Source organism: Vombatus ursinus, unplaced genomic scaffold (genome assembly GCF_900497805.2).
Source record: "Vombatus ursinus unplaced genomic scaffold, bare-nosed wombat genome assembly UNPS02007284.1, whole genome shotgun sequence".
NCBI lineage: Eukaryota > Metazoa > Chordata > Mammalia > Diprotodontia > Vombatidae > Vombatus > Vombatus ursinus.
Window position 1 is genome coordinate 24,792,468 of NW_020947062.1, and position 20,555 is coordinate 24,813,022.

Here is a 20,555-nt window from a genome sequence, read left to right on the forward strand (position 1 = left end):
TCCTGTTTAGCTGGAACATAGAATATGAGCAAAGCTGTAGCTTTAGATAAATTGAAAGAAGGTAAGAAGGCACAATACTGTGAAAGACCTTTCCTTATTCTTTCAATTAATCTTCAAGTGGTGTGAGTTCTAGTACCTTCACCATCCAGGTCACCCTCCTCTAGGTGTCTTCTAGTTTATCAAAAACATCCCTTCTAAAATGCACTGCCAAGAACTGACAATCCTCTAGAGGTAGTCGAATGGTAACCAGGGCAGAGGATATTGGGATTTATCTTAGATAGTGATCTATTCATACAAGAATTTTTGTTTTTGTTTGGGTTTTGCTGCTTTTTTTCCTGCCATGTCTCATGTTAAATTAAGGTCCCCATGGAACCAGCTGAAAGGGCTCTTCTACTTAATTTCACTTAAACATCATTGCTATTGGGATCCCTCAATTGATCCAATTCTTCCTGACAGCTTTAGTGGTCAACTGCTGCTATTGTTAGGATTTAACCCAAAGACACTTCAGAGCTAAAAACATCCAGCTTTGAAGTATGAAGTTAGTTGTTCATATGCTGGCTGAATTTAGGGAAGTTTCTTAGATCTGTTCCCCAGAGTAAGGGAATGTATTTTCATGCCTATAGTACATAATGAACTCATCTCGTAAAAACATAAATACATTGTGACAACCCACACTTGCAGCCAGTCATATAAGAGTGCTATGAAAATCGTGTGTGCCTTCATCTCATGTTTAAATGAAATGATAAAAGGGATCTGTTTCTCTAGCATCATGATGGACCAAAGGGCACAGGCAATGGGGCTGTTGTAGAAATTGAAATGTCTAATTCTCATGTTCCTGAGGTTAATTTTAAAGTATGCCAATGGGCAAGTGGAACACTATAGCATTTAACCAATTAATGTTGCTTTATTGGTCGACATGCCCTGCTGCACAGCCTCAGGGTATTTAACAGAATGGCCACTCATATAGATTTGGCCTGTTTTTTCTCAATCAACCAGTGCTTGTTGAGCTACATGCCAAACATTGTTCTAGGCACAAAACAGCAAAGACAGCCTTGGGCATGATGATTTCTTAACAGCCTCAGAAGGAAATACATGATAATGAAACATTTATCTCTCTTCTATGCAAGCCGATGGTCCTTCAAGAGGCCACCCTTTGGATTGGGCACAGCTAGGTTATTCCAGGCTCTCACTGCTTCTCCTAGTTCAGTATTGGGATACTCCTGGGTGTTTGGTCCCTCATACTTTAAAGCAACTCATGGGGGGGGGGGGGGCGGGGGATGGACGAAGAGAAGGCCAAGTGTTGTCTATTCAATAAGTAAACAAGCATTTATCAAACATAAGGCACTGTGCTAATCACTGGGGATACAAATAGAAACAAAAGGAAAAACAAGATGAAAATCAGGAAGTAGGAGGGAAGGTATCCATGGAGGGGTAGAGTCCAAAGAGTCAGCAGTAGAGCCATGAAAGGATTGAAAGATGACTGGCCCAGGTCACTCCTCACAATGGAGGTTCCAGGACAAACTCACCAATGGGAGAAGGGGGCCAGAGGAAGAAAGAGATAATCCAGGGTGACAAGACCACAGGAATGAAGGGAACTTCTAAGATGAAAATCCAGCTGGGATAGTCAAAGTCCAAAGGGTTAGAAGCGGAGCTGGGAAAGAAGTGAATATGTAGGAAGAAGGGAGGCTCTTGTTCAAGTGTGTCTAAAGATTTCCCACATCTGATGTCACTGGCAGGGGGTTGCCACAGATTGGCCACTAAGGAGCTTACTGTAACACAAGGCACAGGAATTTCCAGATACAGATGGCTCAGAAATAGGAATGGTGTGGGAATGGCACACAAACAGAGGAAGCAGAGACCACCTGACACATACAGGTCATATGGATCTCAAAAAGGTCCAGAAAAGCAGTTTTAACAAAACTCACTTACATGGAACAGATAGGGAAGAACGTAAGAAAAAATAAAATTGAATAGTAGATTGTTTGATTCCAACAGCAAGAGCCAGAACAGTACAGAGGAAAGGAGAGATTACTCCATATGGGGATAGTTCAAAACGTTTTCACTGAAGAAGAACGTGAACTGGGTTTTAGACTGGCTAATCAGAGCTGGGAAGGGAGAGAGGAAGAAACACATTGAGCTGAATTACAGTAGTGGAAACATATACAATATGTATGTGGTAATAAATTAAGGAGACTGCTAAAAATGAAATTTAAGTTTAACTCTTGCTCCTCATGAGATTGTAAGCTCTTTAAGGATAGGGATTTGTCTTGTCTCTTTTTGTATCCCATGTGCTTAGAAGAGTGCCTGGTACATAGTAGGTGATTAACAAATGTTTATTGATCGATTGAATGAATAGTCCCAGGAAGACTAGAGGATGCTGAGCTGAGTCGCATTGCCAATCTTCAGAAGCCATGAAAACCTTATCATCTTTCCCCAAGTAGCCAGGCTAAGCCTTCAGTTTATAATCCAAGAGTAATGCTTAATAAGTTCATCTCTTGATATTTGGGTCTCTCCTAGGATTTTAATCAGATATCTATTTTGCTCGTAGTCATGTTCTGCTATGGTTATCTGTGGACATGTTTTATTTTCCCTATTTAGGTACAAGTTCTGTATATAAAGAGATTTATTCATTTCGTTTTCCCTTCAGAGCTTAGGGAAAGGCATTGCACACAGCAAATGCTTACAGAGTGGTTGTGCTGAGTGGTTACATTCAATTCTATTCAACAGACACGTAATTTCAATGAAATAAAACTGAAAAAAAAAAAAGAAATTGGCCACTTCTGGATCCTAGGACCATAGATTTGAAGCTATAAGGGACCTTAGTGTTTCACTAAGTTCACTGCCACTTCATTTGATGAGGAGGAAACTAAAGTAAAAAAAAAAAAGGAGAATTGAGTTGCCCAAAGTTACAAAAGAAGTGGCAGAGCTGTGACCTGAACCCAGGTGCTCTGACTCCAAGTTCCCCTATTCTTTCCACTGTCTCACATCACCTAAGCAGCCAGAGTCTTTCATGACTCTAAATTAGCATGTATAGTATAAAGAAAGAACCTGAATTCAGAGAAAGCAAACCTAGGTTCTAATCCTAGCTCTGTAAACTCTGCGCCCTGAGGCAACTCAACCTCTTTGAGACTCAATTTTATCACTTATACAAAGAAGAAAATAATATCTCTTGACTTACTTTACAGAGTTGTAAGGATCAACTAAGATAAAAGTACTTAAAGAGTTTTATAAACTATAAAGTAACTTTAAAGTGTCAGAGAGGACAATTACAAGACGAAGGTCATGGTAAGCATTTGTAGCCAATGAGGTCCAACCTTGGCTGGAATCCTGTCTCAGACACATTCTATGATCTTGGGGAAAATCTCACCTCCCTGGGCCTTGTTTCCCCATTTGTAAAATGATGGAATTAGACTCAATGCTCTTTATGCTTCTGACTCTAAATCTATGATTCTGTGATCCTATGGCTAAAAGGAACTAGGGACTGACTTCAGCATCTACAGGTACAGAAAGAATCTCTGAGCTAGAAGTTACCATACTGCCACTGAGTCCAATCTGAACCTGACCAATAATTCCCTCTACAACTTCTCTGATAAGTAATTTTCTAGTCTTTTCTTGGAAAAACCTCCAAAAGGAGGTGGGGGGGACCACTACCCCGCAAAGCAGCTCATTCCATTTTTGGACAAGGAAAAGAAAATGGCAAATACATCCTTACACTGGCAGCTTGAGAAACATAATAAAGGCAGCAGCTTTTATTGCCATCTTTTCCAACTACTCTTTAGAAAGGAAGAGGCAAAACTTTGTAGGCGTGGGAGGTAAAGGATCAGCATTAGCCATGTAGCTAATAAAATTTTCATGTAAAGTCTATAGCGATGGTTTTCTATCATTGGTTTGTGCTCCAAGTAATAAAACTTAATGATCATTCAGGCATTTCCTTTGAAGGAGTTGATGCTACACATGAGATAGGACCAGGTAGCAGGAGATTGTCTGCCAAAGATTCCTGTAATAAGAACATATAACATTTGTAAGGACTTTAAGGTTTGCAAAGTGCTTAGAATATGCAGCTTTAATAATCCTTACCCAGACCTTGGGATGTAAGTACTATAGTTATTATTATCCCCTTTATCCAGGTGAGGAACTGAGATCCAGAAAGATTCTGGGCCTTGCCTCAGGTTACAGACCTAGAACATGTCTTAGGCAGACCAGAAGCTGCCTTCCTGACTCTTCTTGATTCTAAGTCTAAGACTATACCTACCAAATTCCCAAGCAGTAAGAGCCTTTGCACACACAATTCCTTCAGCCAGAAGAATAATTTTAACCCTGTAAACCCTAATACAAATGAGTTAACCTCCATGAAGCCTTCTCTGATCCCCATTTCAGTGACATCTCACATAGTACTTTGTTATGCATTTTTAAGGTACTTGTCAGGTATTACTGAAAATTATCATTTTTCTAGGTTTTGTCACCCTCTACCAAAATATAAGCTCCACGAGATCAAGAACTACAGCCTCTCTAACTAAACACTGTGTCTCCTCTAGTGCTCATTATACTGATCTGTACATAGTAGGTGATAGCTAAATATTTGTTGAATGAATTACTTCATTTTAAAGTGAATCTGGGTAGGATACGTTTCTCACATCACAAAAACCATCTCGTCAAGGGCAGGCCACCCCAATAGTTTACAAAATCATATTATTACCATGATATCAAATTGCTATTAATTATTATTATATTCAAGCCACATAGTAGTATCATTAAGCATTTCCTAATTACCTACCGTCATCACTACTACCAGATCTGAGACAAGACCAGCAAGAGGAAAAAGTGCCAGAAGCTCTAGGTTTTAGTTCCAGCCCTGCTGCTAAGAGGCTATTTCATCCTGAGCAAGTCTCTTCCTTATTTTTGGCTTCCATTTCTTCTTCTGCATAATAAGGGTGATAATAGGTTCATAAGATTTAGAACTAGAAGAAATCATCTAGAAGAGATCATCTATTCCAATCTCCTAATTTTACAGAAGAGGAAACACAGACCTTGGGTTAACTAACTTGCCCCTTGTCCTGCAAGTATTAACTAGTTAGTTCTAAGATGAATTCTGGCTGTGACATTCTGTGTTTCTCAGATTGCCAAACCCTGGTCTGCATGATGTACCTCCATCTATTTCTCCCTCCAGCATTCAAGTATTCCCCACTAGTTATTTCAGCCACTCTTTGGAGATAATAGCAGTAATATAATTTACAATCTGATTGTTTCTGATGGAGTAGCAGCGCAGGTGTGATCTCATCAATTTCTATTCCTTCCTTTCCTAAGGAGAGAAATCCAGTCTCTTGTGAAGTCAAGGCCAGGATATTCCCTAATTCCTTTAGATTCCATCTACAAATGAGCTTGCAGGTCTCCTCAAAGAAACAGCCTCCTTTGTTACGGGAAGAGAAGGCTCCAATCGGCTGCTGTTTGAACTCCTTACTCTTTGCTCTCAGACTCCTCTGTTCCCCGGGGGATTTATTTCAGATAATCTTTGACTCGGCTTTTAACAATTCCTCAAATATTGAGTCCTCTGGCATTTCTTTCCTTCTTTTATCTTTGGAAATTAAGCTCCTTGAGGGAAGGGACTGTGTAATTTGTATGTTCTGCTCCATACACCCACCAGGACTGCTGCTGGATGATATTAATGTCATGAGACTAATGAGTGATGACATTTTGCTCTTAGCTTTGAAGGATTTCATTCTTAATCAGGTAGGAGGAGGAATAAAGAATTATAGATCATGGTTCAATTCTTTTAAAATGCCCTCAGGGTAAAATTATCAGAAGAGATCATTTACGTGGTAATGAAGTATACAGCGATAAGGATGATATTTATTTCTTATTGGGTATTGCAGGGCAGGCTGGAACAACATACATTATTATTTTTATGCATTTTTTCATTTATTATTTGGAAAACAACATGAGTATTAATAACAGCCAGTCCCTTCTAGCTCTAAAAATCCTATGATTCTAAATATGCCAAATAATAAGTCAAACATGGCTGAAAACAGTATAAATAAACCAGGAGCAATTTTCTCAGATGCTGGAGAGCCTAGACTTTGCCATATGGAACAAAGGGCAGTCCAATGCAATATGTTGATTTTTCTTTGATATTTTTTTGCTTCTAAATTTCCGAAATCTAATAAGACTACATAAAAAGTAGTTACATCCTATATCTTAAAATTTCCTCTTCTCCTGAATAACTAATGATGAGAAAATCAATATCATAGAAGATAACCTAAACTTCTTTTAACATAATACCTAGAGCTATGGGCTACAAGAAAAAAATCTCACAGAGAAATGGCCAATATCCTTATATTAGAAAATAATATCCTTTACATTATATTAGACTATATGATATAATATGATATATTATATAGTAATAATATCCTTATATTAGAGAATTATAGGTCCAGAGCTAGGCAAGGCCCTAGGGGTTATCTAGTGCAACTCATTCATTCATAAAGGTAAGAAAAACTGAAGTCCAGAGAAGAAAAAGGACTTGTCCAAGGTCACAAAGATAGTAAAAGGCAGACCTGAGATTCAAATTCAGTTCCTTTGATTCCAGATCTAGTGTCTTTCCACTGTACCATGTAAAGAAAAGAAATCATGGCGATCTCCTCTATGGTCCCTGGTTTTCTACCCCAATCCCTCACTCCTTCAAGAGGTTGCTCTATCTGCCATGCTAAGTTATTAACACTTTTTAAACACTGCATACACCTCCTTAAGAAAAAAGTATATGTTTGTACATAAGAGTATGACTATATGAATGGGTAACACTGTGGTGAAATAGTGATGAACTTGCAATGACAGGACCTGAGTTCAAATCCTAGCTCCTGTCATTTACTGCATGCGCAATCTCGGGCAATCCACTTCCCCTCTCTGAGTGTCATTTTCCTCTTCTGTATAAATAAGTAGGTTCAAACTGATAGCCCCTGAGGTCCCTTCTGGCTCAGGGCTAGGATCTTAAGATAATGTGTAGCCATTCCACCTTCTGTGTGGGTTGGGATGTCTCCTACATGAAGGCCAAATAAAGGAAGCACAAAATAACAGCATCACCAATTAAGATACAGAGAGAACAGTGATATGAATATAAATAATAACTACTGGAAAGGCAGCAGTCTGTAATGAATAATAGGCCTTAGAGTAGATTCAAGTACTATCTCTGACAGACATTGGTTGTGTGATTTTGGGCAAGTGATTTAATCTCTCAGTGCTTCAGACTAGGTTGCAGAACAATTGCCAATCTGAATTGGTTGAAGGAGTTTTCTCATGAAGGAATTCCCTATATGGGTGAATTCATAGGTTCAGAAAAGAAAGAATCATTTCATCAGCACCTGGACAATAAACACTCCATGAGAGGCATTAAGGTGCAGTAGTTTAGAGCTGGTGTGGACCCAACACCCTTTCTATTTTTCTCGGGATTGTCTTACTCACCATCCTGTACTTATAATGGCAGGTTGGGGATTAACAGAAGGGTTAGCCACCACTATAACTCACTTGTTTGGGGTGCTAGGGATGATATTACTGGGAGAAATAAACTCCTACAACTACATACTATAGCCCCAGAGTATCAACTAGTGTACATCCCCTTTAATAAACCTGCCAATATGAACTCCATTAACTCTTTTTGTTCTAACACTAGAAATATCTTCCTTTATTACAACATATCAAAAATATGAGCTTCAGTAAACAAGGTCATATACTTTCTAGTACCATACTACATTACATAGACTATTTTGCATGTAGGCAGGTTCTCAAAGGGGAATCATCAACTTCTTATGGAGAATGCTGACTGGGGAGGGTCCACAGGGTCAGAATTGTTTTGAACCCTCTGAGTGGCTTCAGCCTTAATCTGCTCTTTTAGTTTCATCACACTATGGTGATGAATGTGGTGGTAGACATGTTTGTGATGGTATAAATTAGTTGCATCTAGTTTCATTCTTGATTTTGTACTGTGGTTGCTATGCCTAAGAGGTCCTGTGCCCAGTATCCCTGGAATCTTAGCTGCATGACCATTGTCTGAGGAGTGTGGCTTTGGGGAATGGTGGCCAGATCCTAGGGCAACATAGTGTCTTCATGACCCTTTTCACATGCTCATCAAGGATGCTCTCAGGATTTTCCTTGTAGACATCTCTGATTTCAGTGCAGTCCATTTCTACATAATGGGGAGGGAAATGATACAAAGTCTACACAGAAGGCAACTTGTGATTAACTACTGAAGTAGAGGTGTTTGTATCCTCACCTTCTCCCTCTGCTCAAACATGTTTTAGATGCTCCTCTAATTTCTCTTCCGCTTCTCTTGTCCATTAGACAGCCTCCAAACTGTTGACAAGTTCTGCTGCAAACTTCTATGTTTCAACTTGGTAAGTACAAGGAATGTGAGATAGTGGTACCTGTCCAGTGGCTTTGACACTTCCCCATATCTCCCTTCCATTTTGCTTTTGGGTTCTGTAAGGGGGTACTCCAACTCTTTTCATCCAGTTGAATTATTGTCCATGTTTCCCCATAGATACTCCATGAAAGCTATGACTAATATGCTAAAATGCACTAAATTTTAGTACTAAAAGATTTATACACTGCTATCAGTGAGGGATATTGTGTCAGTATCAATGGACATACTCTGCTGTTCACTGTCATTAGCACTGGTGGGTGGGGCTAGGACATAGCCAGAACTGACATAGTAAATGTTGGCAAGTTCCCACCATGAACCATGCCTAAATTCTCTGCTTTCACTCACTGTATCTCCTATTTGATTAAGCCCTCTGAGGTGTTTTTTTCCATTAGCACCTTCTGAGTTAGCCTGCTAGATGGAGCCAAATCTCTGCCATTAACCTTTTCTTTGTTTTGGTCATACTTCCATTCCTCATCTGCATTCAACAGGGGCAAATATCCAGATACCTTTCCTTGTCCCTGGCCCAGAGTTATATTCACTAAAGATTTTACCATTTTCCAAATCTTTCCTCATGTATTCCAAATAAATATCTGATTTAAGGAACAAAAGGTCCATCATTGATTAGACCTCAGTTTGGGCCTGGTCAAATATGGCAGGATCAATATGTTGCTTCATGATACAATCTTCTATGAAGTTCTTTGTAACTGATTTAGTCTGACGAGATACAATCCCATTATTATCAAGAATATATTTTCTGTAAATAGCTTTTGCCAACTTAAGCCTCTTTTCCTCATTGGAGTCACAGGCTTCCAATTTCCTAAAGCCACTGCAGGCAAACTGGAAGCCTAGCAAATCTGCTGTCTTCTTGGTTTAAGTAAGTTCTAAATAGATTTATTCCATCTTGATCATCCAGCAAAGAATGCAATGACTCAGCCCCTTTTGAATATGAGGGTGTACATTAAGTACTTCCTTCAGGCTCATATTGCAAATCCAGATCTGATCTCCTTGGGGCAGCTGTAGAAGTTTCATTTTAAATCCCATCATAAAATAGAAGCTGTGGCTCACCAGCCTGAGAATTGTGGAAACCAGTTCACCTTCATCATCAGGAACTGGAAGCCTGGAAGTATCTTCAGTGAAGCTTTCCCAAAGGTCCAAGGGAAAACCCTGTTCTTGGACATTTATTCTGGGGCTCTGTGTTTGTCAAGGGACAATGACTGTAGCATCTTAATCTCAGTCCACCAGTATTTATAGTGCCAAAGTGAATCAATTTGTCCCACCGAGTGGCTCTAGGTCCCAGTCCATGCACCAGGACAGGGTGGGAATGCAGCAGGCTGGGGTGCAAAGCCAGAGGACCCTGCTCCCACCACATAGTCTATAGGCCTGCCTACACTGTCATCTCTGTTTCTGCTGTCTGTTCCCTTTAAACTCCTAAATAAAACATTCACTGAACAGAATGCAAAGTCAGTGATAATAATATAGACTTCCACCTGTAAAATGGTGACACAATTCTACTAATAAGCAGTGTGTGTTTGAGGAGAAGGGGGAAGTGGGTGGGAAGGGAGACAGAAAAATATAACTATAGCAAGGTATAAGGAACAGGTGTGCCTGAGGCAACTCAGAACTCTGGTCCATTTGTTACCTTCAGGTACAGCAGCCACTACTCACTTCTCTGCTAGCTACTCCATTCAAGATGCTCCTCTGCTCTCCTGCTGGGTAGAGCTACTTCTCAATGTGCTACACATTCAGGCTACTTCTCTTCTGGGGTGTGTCAGCAAAAGTAAAAACCCTAAGTCTAGGAATTGCAGAGCTTTTCCAGCTTTGCCTCCTTAGTTTATGTCTGAGGGATTTCCTTTGTTCATACAGTAGGTGGGCACGGAGGGAAAAGGAAAGGTAAAAGTAAAGACTTTCCTCCTCCAGCAAGTTCTTCCAAGCAATAAAGTCAAAAATTTTTCTTCTTTCAGTCAGTTTTTTCAAGGATCTAGTGGCTCTCCCCAGACCTAATGAGACGTCTTTTCTGAGGCCAGTTCTCAGTTCTTCCTCATCTCTGAGCACAAGCTCAGCTATTCTACTGGTCCAAAGCAGCATCTTTTCAGTGAGATGATATACTTTTATCTCATGGTAATAAACCACAATCTTCATTTCTTCCAACTAAGCCATAATGAGGTAGTATGTATTTGTTCCACACTCACCAAACAGTTCTATAGCAATTAACTGCAAAATTCTCATGCCAGCCTTATGTAAATTATAGGATGAGAAACAGGATACTTTAACCATCTTTGTTCTGAGTATGTACCCTTTTTCTATGGACTACTTTCTCAGGATTCTTCCACAATTGCCCTGGTGTCTACTAATCCCCATTGACAAAACTGTCCACAACTTAGAGGGTAGCCATTATAATGGAAAGACTACTGGATTTGAATTCCTATCTCAGGTTCCTATCTCAGCTTAGATATTCAGTAGGTGTATGACTATAAGAAAAAAAATACTCTTAGGAAATCTCAGTTTCCTCACCAATAAAAAAGACAACAGTATTGTACTGCCTACCTCACAGGACATTTGTGAAGGAGCCTTAATCTAAGCTTTCAAATGCTATGTAAATGGGAGCTTTTACCTCTTCAAGGATAGTGACTGTCTACCCAATACCAAAAGAATTGGATGATTTCATGGGAGGAGAAAAGAAAATAAGAACCAGTCATTGTTTCAACAAACACTGCAGTTGCTTGAAACTGTTCTCTACTCAATCAGTTTGATGGTATCACATATACACAATAATTAACTCAGTTACTTTTACCAGGTCCCTCAAAAAAGTAGGTAAAAGGAAGGTAGGCCTCAATATCATCTTAAAGAATAGGAAACTGAGACCAGAGAGGTTTAGTGACTTATACAGAGCCTAAGTAGTATGGTACCATTAAAAGAACTCTGCTCTTAGATTGTAAAAAACCCAATTTCAAATTCAGGTTCTGTCACTCATGACCTATGTGACCTAGTGTAAATCATCAACTTCTACAGGATTCAGTTCCATCATATATAAAATTAGATGTATGGACTAAATATATGACCTCTAAAATCCCTTTCAGTTCTAGAGGTACTAGAATTAGTTTACCACTAAAAATTTCAATATAACTTGCCCAGACTCAAAGCATTTATTCTCTGAGAAATTTCTTTATATTCAAACTGATGATAAGTATAAATGGCATTTGAAGCTAGGAAAAATTGTGTCCACTTCTGGGTGTCACCTTTTAGGAATGACATTGGCAAGCAAGAGAATATCCAAAGAAGATTAATGAGGATGGAGCAGATGCTGGAGATTATGCCAGGTGATGATAAGTTGAAGGAACTGGAGAAATGATTAGCCCATAGAAGAGAAGAACATGGTAGTTGACTCCAAGTATCTGAAGGACTGCCATGTAGAAAAAGTAACGTACTTGATTTGCTTGGCCTCAGAAGACAGAATGAGAAACAATGGGAGCAAGCTGCAGATAAATAGGTTCAAGTGTAATGTAGATATATTGGGGGTTACGATGAGACCCCAAGCCCTATGTGCTTTGGCTGGGATACAATACATGGAGCACATATGGGCTGAGTTGAGCTTCCCAGTCACTTCCACTGGCTCACATGTGCTCTGGCTTAGCAATGAAAGTCTAGGTACTTTAGGATGACATATTAATTCCTTTCTTCCCATGTCAGCATAAGGGGAAAAGTGATTCTTCAAATGAGGACTAGACTGGTCAGTGGGTTAGAATATTCAACAGAATGCTCAATACCGTGTTGTTGTTGCGTTGTTTTTCAGTCATGTCTGACTCTACATGACCCCATTTGGGATTTTCTTGGCAAAAATACTGGAGTGCTTTGCCATTTCCTTCTCTACCTCATTTGATAAGGAAACTGAGACAAACAGGGTTAAGTGACTTGCCCAGAGTCACACAGCTAAAAAGCATCTGAGGCTGCATTTGAACTCAGGTCTTCCTGTACTACCTAGCTGACCTATGAGTCACCTACTTATAGATTTTAATAGGACAATTTCTGATTTTATTCTCTATCTTTCCATATGCCAAGTATGGGGGAACTTTGTGAGATTTTCTCCCAGACTTCTTGTGAGGGTATATGGGATAGGGAAGAGATACTTCTCCAATCTTGGAACCTGTATCAGCTGCTCATGTCTGGCATCTAAAGCACATTGGTCTTCTGGGGCCACACAGATCAAATTTGTTTCCTCTTTCACATCACAGGAACTTAGTCACCATCTCAAAGCCTTGCTTGCCTGCTCAGCTTTGTGTTTCTTCCTCTAAGCATAGATGATCAAACAGTAATTCAGACATTTCTAGCCTCATGAGTTCCAAAGGTTGAGAACTCCTGGGTCTCTCAGAGCCAAATGGCAGCATAAGTAGTTTTCTGCAACTATATGAACCTAAGCTTTGGCCAGAAGACATGGCTATTGAAGGACAGTGTAGAATCCAGTTGAAGATGAAATGACTATTCAACAGACTCACTAAGTATGCCAAGTTTTAATATTTTAGGTATTAACAACCTGGGAGCATATAGTTTATCATAGCATGTTTTAAGTCACTGTCAATATATGCTTATGCATCATTTATGTTACTAAAATTTCTTTAGTAGTTAGGCAAATAAAAAATTTTCCCGTACCTGACCTACCCTGTACAAGTAGTACCTTTATGATCCCTTTGGGAGAGATCCTTAAAATTAGCCAAACCTAAACTTTAAGTGATTTTTCCCAGAGCTCCAGGAGTGTAGGGGTGGCAAAACCACAAGGAAAAGAACTTTATTCCCTCTCTCCCCCCAACCCTGGCTATGAATGAACCCCAAGTTGGTGACCCTTAGTTGGAAAAGGTCTTCCTAGCCTCCTAGGACCAGCACTGGTCAGTTGTTATGAATACCAAATCTTCCTAACAATTAAAGATGTCCAAAAATGGAATGAACTGCTTTGAGAAGTAATAGTTTCCTTCTTTCTGAAGGTTTTCAAACAAAGACTAGAGGACCACTTTTCAGAGCAGTTGTAGAAGGAATTATCTTTCAGATATAGATTGGTCTAAAAGGGCACTGAGGTCTCTCCTGGCTCAGAGATTCTAGCATTTTGAGAAATGGAGGTGTGACTAGAAATGTTTTTATAGAACAAAAACACTGATGAGTCCCTGTAATTACCCAGTTTTCATGTTGGCAGATATTATCACTTGTTTAATTGTTTCTGGCACGAGCTATCTTAATAAAGGATGAAACACTGAAAAGGAGAAAGCTGCTACCAACCAGGCACTGGTCTTGGCCAGAAACAAACAAAAGCTTTTGCACAAAGCTCTAAACAGCAATCATACATTTACCAAGTAGGTGGTGACAGCCCCTGCTACAAACCCAAATTGGAGCTCGATTTAATAAGGCATCTGTGGCTCTGCGCCCCAATCTAATTTACCCTTGAGACACACCAATCACATAGCCAATCAAAGTTATCTTTCCTGGTCTGCCTGCTGGAATTATTGGGGAATAGAATCACATGGGTTATTATAGCATTTGTCTCATATATCCTTCTCTTGCCTCTCATTTTTTTCAAACCCTAATTTTTATAACTTAGCTTTGTACTGAGACTGGGAATGAGAACTCAAAGTTAACCTAAAATATTTACTAGGCAATTTCCCACGTCAGCATTTCAAAAAGGCTTTCTTTAGATGCCTCTCAAGATAATTCTTATAATTAGGAATGTGAAAAAATGAAGTCCTATATTATGGACTGATATGTACAAAAAAGTATATCTCTTTGCCCTACCTAATTGCTGAATCTGATAGCCTTTTCTCAGTCATACCTCTCTGAAACATTTGACACTTGGATGCTCTATCCTCTCTTGATCTTCCTTCATATGTTTTGCTCACTTCTTTGTCACTTTTTTCGCATTGTCATCCATGTCATGCCGCCTAACTGTAAATGTTCCCTGAAGCTGTGTCCTGGACTCCCTTCTCTTCAGTTTCCTGCATATTTTTCAGTTGAAGGTCTTATCAGCTCCCATTGATTTAATGATCATATCTATACAGATGACTCTCAGACCTATATATACAACCATAGTCTTTCTCCTGAGTCAGTCAATCAATGACCATTATTAAGCATTTACTATGTGCCAGAAACTGTGTACCATCTACTGAATATTAGAAATTTCTAACTGAATATCCCCAAATATTTCTCAAAACCAACATATCCAAAACAGAACTCATTGTATTTTCCCCCAAAACCATTCTTATTCATAATTTTCTTATTTCCTTTGTGAGGCAATTGGGGTTAAATGACTTGCCCAGGGTCACACAGCTAGTAAGTGTCGAGTGTGTTGTCTAAGACTGGATTTAAACTCAGGTCGTCCTGACTCTAGGGCCAGAGCTCTATCCACTGTACCACCTAGCTGCCCCTTATTTCTCATTTCTGTTGAGGATACCACCATTCTTCTTAGGCACCCAGGTTTGCAACCAAAGTCATCTTCAACTCCTCACTTTCACTCACCCCCACATATCCAATCAGTTACCAAATCTCCTATTTCTATTTCCAAAACATTTCTTGCATCTATCCCCTTCTTTCTACTTATGTGGTCACCTCATTACTTCAGATCCTCAACACTTTAACCTGGACTATTGTAATAACTATCTTATTGTCTTCCCTGCCTCAAGTGCCATGACATCTGCTAACATGGATCTTGGGCAATTGTAGGGGCTTATCAGCATCTTTGTCTTATGAAAATGTCTTCAGGGGCAGCTAGGTGGCACAGCGGATAGAGCACCGGTCCTGAAGTCAGGAGGCTTGAGTTCAAATCTGGTCTCAGACCAAACACTTGACACTTACTAGCTGTGTTACCCTGGGCAAGTCACTTAACCCCAATTGCCTAAAAAAGAAAAAAAAAAAGAAAATGTCTTCAGTCAGTGTTTCAAGTCTTTCCCCACTCCTATCCATCCTACATACAGTTGCCAGTCTGATTTTCATAAAGCACAGGTCTGATCACATCATTCCTCAACAAACTTGTGTGATTTCTTATTATAAGTAAGATCAAATTTAGATTCCTCTGTCTGTCATGTAAAACCCCTGCTTGGTTCCAACCTACCTTTCCAGCCTTATTAACATATTACTCCCCTTCACACTCCTTATAATCCTCACTCTTTATAGCCCTCCAATTCCCATCTCCCTGCCTTTGCATTAGCTGTCCCTATGACTAGACTATAATCCTTCCTCACCTCTGCCTCTTAGAATTTCTAGTCTTCTGCAAGACTCAGCTGAAGGATCACTTTCTACTAAAAAGATTTCCTGATCTCCCTCAACTGCAAGTGCACTCCCCTGTCACCTTGTATCTAATTTGTATATATTTTCTATATACTAACATATGGACTTGTTAACTCCTCCATAGAATATAAGTTCCTTGGGGGCAGGAATTGATTTACTTTTTTCTTTACATTTCTCAAACATGGAACAGAATGGGTCCTTAATAAATCATAGCATAGTTTTTGTTCTATAAAAACATTTCTAGTCACACCTCCATTTCTCAAAATGCTAGAATCTCTGAGGGCTAGAATGAACTTTAGAGGCTAAATTCATGTAACTGCCTTATTTTACTGATATTAAAACTGAAGTTCAGAGAAATTAAATGTCTTGCTCAGAATTACACAACTACTTAGTGTGCTAATTTAGGTGCTTGTTGACTCACTGACCAACTGATTAGATTGGCAAACTGAAGTGTAATACAGTGGAAAGAGCACTGGATTTGGAATCAGAGCCTCTAGATATAATGCCTGGTTCTGTTGCTATTTCCTATGAGGCCTCAGGAAAGTTACTCCCTTTCTCTGTAACGTGAAAGGTTATGACTAGATGAACTCCAGATACCCTGTTAAATCTACTTCTATGGTCCTATGGTCTAATTCATGATGCTAATATAGTTTGATATTTTTTTAAAAAAATAATAATAACTATTATTTGGCTCTGTGATCTGGGCAAGGTCTGTCAATTTTCATTGGTAGTGAGAGTTTCTCACTTGGAATTCCCTAAATGATTAAAATCACAGGTCCAGGCAAATTAGAACAAATAGCAAGAGGAGAAATAATATCAAAATATTAATTCTCTTCAAAATAATTAGAAGAAAACATTTTCCAAGTATGTAGACCCGGCTGGGGAGGTCAGAGAAACAGGACAAAGTACAGATCATTCATGCTACCAGAGCTATACTGAGGATGCTTACAGTAAACTTGCCAAGAATAAGCCTATATCCCAACATTTTTGTTCAATTACAAAAAGTGTTATTTCATGCACTAGGACAGTAGTCTGTAGAACACAAACTATAAAAGAATCATAAGAGGAAACTGACTTGTCCCAGGGCCATTCCTATCTGAATACCATCAAAAAATGAAAAAAAATAAGATGATATGAATGACAATAATAATAACACCAATAGCAGCAGTTAACACTTTGGTGCTTTAAGTTTTAGAAAGTGCTTTGCTGTGTCTTGGATAAGCCAAAATATATGACACTGGGTGATGGATTCTTTAAAAGAAAGAGTAAATGGCACTCTATGCATAAAGGGTAAATAAAGGGTCCATTAAGCAATCACATTACTTGGAGTTTATTGCAGAGAATCCAGAGCTGAAAGGAAACTCACGTGGGAGAAATGAATTTCTCATTATTATCCAGCCCTCTCCACAGCCTGTCCAACTGTCTGGCCACATCCTCACTGGAATATCTACATTAGCTCCTGGTAGAATTCTCACTTGTGCTATCAGTGGGAACAGACTGGCCAGGAAATAGGTAATACTTTTCTAACAAGATGATAATGCTGGCAGAAATGTTAATTTAGGGTCCCCTTCCTCAGCAGCTCTAAGAACTCCCCAAATAGGCTGAGGCAAAGGAAACCCCTTGCTTAATTCTCCAAGTTCCTACAAGGTATTGATAGATTGATCTATTCTGACAAGATTTTTGTTATTTGCAATGGCTGCTCTGATCAATCATGCTTTCATGTGGCAGAGACAGAGTTAGAGAGAGGAGAAAGTGGGAGAGAGAAAGAGAGAGAGAGACAGACAGACAGAGACAGAGAGACAGAGAGAGAGAGACAAAGACAGACAGACAGAGAGACAGAGAGACAGAGAGAGACTTTATTATCAGAGTCTTCTTTTTTGAGGTATGCCTCTGAAGGCTCAAGGTTTTCCATTGGATTAAGCCTGCAATAACCAACTGACAAGAAGTGATTGACTTGAGTTTTGGGTTTATAAAATCCGTTAGCTTAGCTAAGTGTGGTGCTCATAGAAAAGCATAATCAGAAACTGGCCAAACGTCCAATACTCAGCAAATCTTACAACCCTTTCCATGCAGGGCTGGTACCAACATCTCAAGCTTAAATGTCTGTAATAACAAACTCAGAGGCAGTTCTTGCTCTCACCTAAGAGACCCAATTGCCAAAAAAGTAACTTCCATCACTGTTATTTGGGTATCTGACAGACTCACAACCCCTGGCACAAGTATGTCCAAAAGAAGAGAGAAGGCTTCATAAAATGTCATCGGACATGAAGCTATTCCTTATACCATATAATATGACATGAGTGATCATCCAGTAGCTCCAAGCACAAGACTGCTTCGGAGATATGCACAACTGAGAGAAAATCACCCAAGACCTCCCCCTGCCTCAGCCCAAGCTGTACTCTGCTGTCACTGAAGTCTCACACAATTCCTCCCATCAACACAAGCATCTCTGTAGCCAGAGTAAACTTGAAGCTGGTTGAAGGACTCCAGCTCTGAATTCTGGATTTCCCTGTCTTTATCTTACAGGAGCCTCAGTAGGAGAGAGGCTGATAGGGGAGTAGGAAGGCAGCAGCAGAGCTCACTTTGCTCAGCTGACCTACCCCTTCACTGTGCTAACAACTACAAAGGAGCTGTTGGTCTTGTAGAGACAGGTTTTCCAAACATAATTATTCAGGAAAAATAGACAAAGCCTGATCTACTCTGCATTATGAAGCTCAAGTCCTTTATCCCCTAGGGATCATGTTCCCACCACTATTAAATTCCTACTTTCTATCTCCTCCATCTGACATTTTGTTTTCATATGCTTTGCTCACAGTAGAGATGACTAATAGCTTAAAATGTTACTTCTAATTACCCCAAATCAAGGTATGGGTGAAACAACATAAAGACAGCATGCAATGAGTATTGTATCAAAGGAACAAGGGCTTTAAAATATCATCTTATTTGACCCTCACAACAACTCTGGGTTACAGGTGATATTATTATCCCCATTTTACAGATAAGGAAAACTGAAGCAAACAGAAGTCAAATGACTTGCCCTGACTCCAACACCTGCACTCCATCCACTGAACCACATAGCTGCCTCTGCAAGGGGGTTGATGGGAATTAGGTCTTGTTGGCAGATAGTAGAGGATCAAATTTCCCTCCCCTTCTCCCCCAAACAATATAGTACAAGCTCAAAGTTTTGGAGAAGAACTGGTACTAGGGGTAGAGGATCTGGACCATCAATATGCATTGATGTGTTTAGCCTCCTGTGAAAAGGCCATTCTGTCCTATACCATGGGTAGTAGAAGGTACACTGAAGTGAAAGGCCAAGGTTTCACTTTTTCAAACTCCTATCTTAGACACATCACTTCATTACTCTGGGCATCAACTTCCTCATCTGTAAAGCATGGGGACTGTACTATCTGACCTCTAACATCCCTTCTAGTTCTAAATCTCTGATCCTATGAATGTCTTTTACCCCCAACTACACCATAACTTCCTTAAGTATAGGCACAATACCTTGTCATTCATTCATTCAACAAACATTTCATTGGGTACCTACTGTGTTAGGCATTTTGGGAGATGCAAAGATAAAGATGCTTATGTACAGTACAGGATGACAAATATGATAAAAATTAAATATGAAGTTTTGTTCTTGCTGTTCAGTCATTCAGTTGTGTCTGATTCTTTGTGACCCCATGGACCATAGCATGCCAGGCCCTTCTATCCTCTGCTGTCTCTCAAAGTCTGTCCAAGCTCATGTTCATTATTTTCATGACACCATCCATCTCATCCTCTGCTGTCCCCTTTCCCTTTTGCGTTCAATCTTTTCCAATATCAGGGTCTTGTTAGAGAAGTACATGAGGAGTATAAAGTTTTATAAAATCAGCTCTAAGGGGGAAATTTCTTCCTGGTAGGAAATAAGGGATACATCATGGAGAAAGTAACATTTAAGCTGAGAGTTGAAGGAAAAGGAAGGAGTCAACAGGTGAAGATGGGAAGAGGCCATCACAGACTTCACCTACATAAAGGCAGAATGTCACTTTATTAATTACCCAAAGAGGGAGTGCAATATATATCCTGTCCACAAAGGGGTGCTATATTTTAGTCACTAACAAATTATCTCATCAGAGTTGCTCTATCACCTGCCCAAAATAACATTCCTTAAAAACCTCAGTATCCCACCTGACCACCAAATGGTATTCAGCCTGAAGACATAAGCTTCCCCTAGTAGGGTTGGCTAGTTTCAAATTTGAACTAAAGGAATGCTATGAAATATATCTCAGAATTATTAAAAATTATGACAATCCATAACTGCACCCCAAACCTGTGTCAGAAATCTCCTATCTAAAACTGCATAATTGCCCTCATTCATAGAAATAGGCAACTAACACAGAGTAGTTTCATAATTGATTAAACTAAGTAAAAACACAAGCAAAATTATTAAGTACATGCTACATAGGCTACTTCCATCCAACCATCTCCTATAACCCCTGACTAACCCTTTCCCAGACATACATACCCACTGCAAGTCCTGGGAAAGACTAATGACAGGTATTGTCTGCCTAGACGCCACCCCCCTCCTCAGTGGAAGACTAAAAGGCAAGGGCAAAAAGAAGAGAGGTGGTTGGATATAGACCCTGATTTTGAGGCTCAGCTAGAGTAATGAAAGCAATGGGAAACTGGTACAAGGAAACAGTCCTACTACCCATGGTTCACTGTCCACAAGATGTTCACTTCTACTCTTTTCAACATCACTGACACAATGCTGCAATCCATTATTTTCCTTCTTCAATCCTGAACCATCCACACACATTGGAAAGAATGAAGGAAGAAAGGAAGGAAGGAAGGAAGGAAGGAAGGAAGGAAGGAAGGAAGGAAGGAAGGAAGGAAGGAAGGA

At 39.6% G+C, this 20,555-nt stretch overlaps 1 protein-coding gene and 1 pseudogene across 1 annotated transcript in view; both read right to left on the reverse strand.

Annotated features, from left to right (window-relative positions):
- The window catches only part of SPOCK1 (SPARC (osteonectin), cwcv and kazal like domains proteoglycan 1), a 738,369-nt gene that overhangs the window by 475,243 nt on the left and 242,571 nt on the right, over positions 1 to 20,555 (reverse strand). The gene's annotated exons all lie outside the window — the stretch shown is intronic.
- Positions 7,787 to 9,779, reverse strand: LOC114033501 (annotated as a pseudogene).